Here is a 6,004-nt window from a genome sequence, read left to right as displayed (position 1 = left end):
TTTCCATGCTTAACGGCTTGCGGTCAAAGAAGCCCAAAATCGCATATTTTGTGCTATAAATTGAAGTATAGCTCAAAATTGTGACGTGCTGCAGCAAATCTGAGCCCAGATTCGGATTCAGCGGCCCAAAATCTGTCAGAAACACCTTAGTTTGCTTTTGAGACAGACCAAAAGTTAATTTTTGTTACGCTGTGCTATTGAAAGAATTACAAAAGTAATTGCCAGGTATATGAGCAAAGAGACTGCTGGTAGAACTTTTAGAGAAATTGCTGAATACCGTAGTAAATTTTCAAACCCAAAGAATTTCAAAAAGTTCTGTTCAAGATATTTTCAAAAATAATAACCTAATTCAACTTACAATATTCTTGCCGAGAAATTCCAAAAGAGTTATGCCGAAATAGTTTTCAAAAACATTTGCAGAGAAAATTCCAAGAATTCTCTTATAGGAACTTTCGGATCAAATCCAATCAAAGCATTTCCCAAGAATTTGCCAAAAAAAAACCGCCAAAATATATTTGAAAGTTTTTTTCAGGTAACTCACAGAAAACTCGCCGAATAAATTACCAAAAAAATGCGAAATGAATTACCCAATCATTTCCCGTAGAAATTGGCATAGAAGTTTCCAGAAAAGTGTTAAAGTTATTCCGAAAGTTATAACCAGAGGTTTTCAAAAAAAAAAAAATCAGTGAAAAGTTGCAGACGGAATTCCCAACAAAATTTTCGTAGAAATAAAATCTAAAGAAGTTCGTAGAAATGAAAATCAGAAGCCATTTTTGTAGTATTTCTGAGAATTAGTTGAAGAAGTTTCCAAAGGAAATGCCTAACAATTAATCAAATATATCGCCAAAGGAAATTTTCAGAGCAATAGCCGAATGGATTCTCAAATTAATGTTTAAAGATATTCCTTAACGAATTTGTACACGGGTTTCCGAATGAATTACTGAAAAAGATAAAAAAAATCCGAAGAAATACTTCAAAAATTGTAATAAATGATGTAAAAATTCTCACAGGAATTGCTCCAAGAGATTCTTCTGATTCTACTCAATGAATCCTTTAGGAATTCTTCCAAGGTTTTTATCAGCTTTTTTTTCTATTGATACCTTTAACGGTTTCTTTAGCGATAACACCGGTTTCGTCCGGATTTCTTTCACGAAACTTCTAACGAAATGTTTCTAACGATTTCATTAAGATTTTTTTCTTAAGTGTGGAGCTCCAAGAACTCTTTCTTGGATATCTTTTACGATTCATCTGGGAAATACTTCAAGGACTTCTTTACAAATTCCTCGAAAATTTTCTGCGAAAGTTGCTACAGCGATTCCTTAGGAAACTTCTTCTTCAATTCCTTGAAGGATTTTCTTCAGTATTATGTAATCCCAAGAACTCTATAAAGAGTTTCTTAAAGATATCCACAAACGATTCCTACATGTTCTCTTCAGCATTTTTTTTCAGAAGAATACTTTGGAGTTCCTTCAAGATTTTTTTTAGAAACTTCTTCAAGGGTTCTTTTTGCACTGCCTCATACGATTTTTCTTGGAAGTCCTTTCAAGGATTTCTTAAGAATTTGTTCAAGCATTTCTTTAGAAATCATACCTGCAGGGATTTCCTCAGAAATGCCTCTAATAATTTCTGTAGAAAATCATTCAAAGATTCCTTAGGCAATGTTTTTAAGTCCTTTTTCACAATTCGTTCAAGAATCTTTTAAGAAATTCCAGTAAAAATTTAATCTTTTCAACAAGGATTTTGTTTTTCAAGTTATGTATAAAGATTCGTTCATGGATTTCTCGAAGTTTTTCTTCAGATAACCCTACAAGGATGGACACATTCATCCCTAAAGAATTCCTGCACAAATTTCCTCCGGGTGTCTTACAGAAGTTCACCCAAGGCCTCCTGCGGAAATTCCTCCAAGGAAATATATAGGAATTCGTTTGAAGATTTTTTTTTATTTGCACCAAAGAATTTGGAATTCTTTGGGGTTTCCGTCATTGATTTCTTGAGAAATTATCTAGGCATTTTAAAATTAGTTCTTCCAAAAATCCCTTTGCTTACAATTTTTTTTCAGGAATCCCTTACGTGATTACTCATAGTACTCCTGTACTTCTAGTACTACTTCATAGTACTGTAGTAATCCTTCCACAACATCATCAAATATACCTCCAAAATCAACCCAATGATTCTTTCCTAATACATCATAGAATTCATCTAGGCGATTCTTAAAGATATTTTTTTTTAAATTTCTACAAAAAATCCTACAGACATTTCTACAAGAGTTCCTTCGGGAATACATTCAAATTTCTTTGGAAAATCTCCCAAGGATCCATTCGGGTATGGCTTCAAAAATCTCAAAAAAAAATCATCAAATATATTTTCCATGAGGAACTACTGCAAGATTCCTTCTTGAAGAAATCTCTAAAATCATTCTTGGAGAAATTCCTTGAGGTGCATCTGAAGGATTTCTTGAAGAGTTTTATGATATAATCCTTGAATGGCTTTATGAACGGTTCCGAAATAGTATTTCTGAACGACTGCTTGAAGAAATTCTTACAAAAAAATCTCAAAGGAATTCCTGAAGGATTTCTTGATATAATTGTTTGAAGAAATTCTTGAAGAAATGTCAGGAGGAGTTCCTGAAGCAATCATTGTAAGTGTTCGTAAACAAGCATTGGTTTAAGAAAGTTTTCTTAAGCAATCCCTGAAAAAAGTTCTGAAGTAAATCATAGAGGATTTTTTGTAGAAGTCTTTGAAGTAACTGTCTGATAAATCGAAAAATATATTCTTGCCCGAAGGAGTTTCCGCAGAAACCCTTCAAGAACGTAACATGCGTTCAGTTCTTAATTTTGATAAATGGGGTCCATGAATTTCAGATGCTATCTAATGCTAAATCAACACCTATGTTTGGGTCTGTTGTTAGGATATCAGGGACGTTTTCATAATGCTCATGAATTATACTTCCATATCGGTACTGAATATCGTAAAATTCAATTTTGATTTCGAACACATTTTTTATTGTATTTTGGGACTCCTGCAGGTGCAGAGTAGTCATCAAATTAATATAAACAAAACTAACGAAACTACATGAATAAAGTGTGTACATTTATAATTGTTAATAATAGAACATCAAAATAGCCATCTGTGTTCCCCATTCCAAAATCTCTTTATAATCACGAAGAGGCCCCTACATACCTATCAGCAGATCGGTAAGTATTTAACTTATACTTTTACAGGGGATACTCAAAATTACTGGGGCAGGTAAAATTTTCACTTTTCAAAAAATGTTCAACTCGTAACTTTTCGAAAAGGGCATTAAATATTCTCAAATTTTTACTGTAAGTTCATCAACTAGTTCTACACGAAGTTATAAAGATTCTAGAAAAAGGTATAATTATCTGATAGCCAACTTTGAGCTGATATACCTCCGGATTCAATGAACCGAATGCAATGAAATTTTGATCATTTATTACTTATATAATGAACTTTGAAAAACAGTTGGCTTAATTTGAAATTAATAATAAGAAAAAAAGTTATAGCGATTGCATTTATTCTATGCTTTTTAGTAAATTTATCTATTTTTAATATATGCATCCCATTACTTTTTCAATTTAATGCCGGCTATTTGGTTGCTTTCGTTTGAAACATAAATATATTCAAGTCAATTAGAGGGAATTTAAATTAACTATGATTACTATCTCGAATTTTGAAACGATGATGAAGTTTTGGGTAAATTGGTGTTATAATAGAAAAATAAGATAATCGTTAGAATTTTCTTTCGTGTAAATAATTTTAAGTTTAGTCAAATGATTTCAATAGCTCATTATATAAGTCATAAATGATCAGTATTTCATTGCATTCGGTGCATTAAATCCGGAGATATAACAGCTCAAAATCGGCTATCGCATAATTATACCTTTTTCTAGAATCCTTATAACTTCGTGTAGAATGGCCCGATATTTTTCAAATTTTGACCACTGATACACAACTGGTTGATGAACTTACAGTAATAATTTGAGAATATTTGATGCCTTTTTCGAAAAGTTACAGCGAGTTGAACATTTTTTGAGAAGTAAAAATTTTACCTGTCCCAGTTATTTTGAGTATCCCCTGTAGGAATCTTTCGCTAATCACAGAACTTTATTCAAACTGGGCTCCCGAATTCAGGGGGCCTCCAAATCAGGGATGATTTATAACACTAGACCTGCCCTGATTTGGCGGCCCCCTAGATTCGGGGGCCCGGTGCGGACCGCACCCTCCGCCCCCCCCTTGCTACGCCACTGCTTACTTCTAACAAATAAATACCAACTCGCTAGAAGTAAGTCACAGTGACTTCTGTGCAACTTAAAGCTGCGCCGCCGTGACTTTTATGTGACAAGTGTGTTACTTGGGTTGATTGTTCGGAGGTGAAAACGCCATGCATAAATGTGCTTATCGGTGTTTTATGTATATTATCACGGCCCGTCCATACTAAATGTTTTATAGTCGAAAATTAATTGTGGCAATTTTGGGAGTTTTGGCTGATTGGGAACACTATGACTACAATAGAGTTTTCGATTGTGGTTTCGGATTGTTTCTAGGGTTGTCAAATCGTATCAATCGCGTGGTACTAGTGGGGTGCTAAATTATCTGTTTTAACATGTGTTATTGGAAGAGGAATTAAATTAGCGCAAGGAGAGCTACGGATAAATTAAAGTTATGTTCTTGCAGCATGGAAAATTGGTGGAAAATAGGCAGTGTCCGTTGGACATCCGTACATCTCAAATCTTCACTCACTTGTATGTTTTCCATACAAATTTTAATAGCAATATGAAATACGAGGACGCAGCCAATCGCTCCCAAATTTTGCACAATTGTTTTGGACGCTAACAGGAATCGAAAAAGCTTTGTTCTATAATATCGACTTTAATGGTATTTAATGAAATTCAACACATATATATACATGAAAAAGAAGGATAAATTATTAGTGAAAGTACGAAAAAATCCACAGCTCAGGTGAGATTTGAACTCACGATTCTTATTCGCAAGACAAGTGCTTTTCCAACTAAGCTACCGAGCCAATTAATGACACGGCAACTTAGCTGTCATAAAGGTTCAATTCTAATCTCATCGATCATGTTTCATCCTTTCCCTTAAATTGTACCGCAAATATATCCATCTCTTATGATCATATGTATATCCCTTTCGGAACGGAGCACAAAAAAGTGCAATTTCCTTAAAAATTGCTCAATTTTGGCTCTTTAGGACTTTTACGGTCATAAGCACCAACGCAGTTAATACGAGATTTAATCTCGATTTTAAAAAAATCCAGATTAAATTTTAATACTCCATTCGGTAAGCAATGTCAATTCCAATCAGCCAGTGTTTATTTACACCATTTTCTTGCAAAAAAGTTTGTTCTTCCTGCGTGATGGACCGTGATCGACAGCCGGTGCTCGAGCTTATCGTTACCTTCGCCTTGAACGCGGGAGTCCACCTGGTCTTTCCAGCCCTCCGAAGACTTCTGGTCGGCCGGCTCCCCGCCGTTAATTTGCAGACTTTTGCTGCTGCAGCAGCAGCTGTTGTCGTTGGGAGGGCTTGTCAAACGACCCGGATGTTCAGCGTGAAATCTGTTTAGTCTGTTGGGGGCGGGTGCACCGGCACCACAGTAAGGTGAAATGCTGAACTCCTTCTTGGTTGCGGTTCCGTTGGAGGTTGACCTGGTTGTTTACGTTGAGATTGATGAAACTGGATGTTGGTTGGGACTTATTTCCCGGACGTCTCTTCGGAGATGCTCACCGGTACCCTTTCGATTCCTTTGCTTAAATTTGATTGTGGCGGGAATTGCGTGAGGATACATCTCGCAATATCGATGATCAGTGGATATTATCAAACTACGTTGTCAGTTTTCCGAATAAAAAATACTGTTAGGATTCCAGATGCTCCAAGAATTCCGAATCGCAAACATTGGTTTTAACAGGAATGCAGGATTTATTCAGCTTCTATTTTTCCGACAGAAAAACAGCAGAACCCGCGTAGC

General features: G+C 35.3%; 1 non-coding gene across 1 annotated transcript; it reads right to left on the bottom strand.

Annotated features, from left to right (window-relative positions):
• Positions 1–4,972: 4,972 nt before the first annotated feature.
• Positions 4,973–5,044, bottom strand: Trnaa-ugc (transfer RNA alanine (anticodon UGC)). The gene has a single exon. It is a non-coding gene; the product is annotated as a tRNA-Ala (tRNA).
• Between the last annotated feature and the right edge of the window lie 960 nt (positions 5,045–6,004).

Source organism: Aedes albopictus, chromosome 1 (genome assembly GCF_035046485.1).
Source record: "Aedes albopictus strain Foshan chromosome 1, AalbF5, whole genome shotgun sequence".
NCBI lineage: Eukaryota > Metazoa > Arthropoda > Insecta > Diptera > Culicidae > Aedes > Aedes albopictus.
This window is presented reverse-complemented; position numbering and strand designations above follow the sequence as displayed.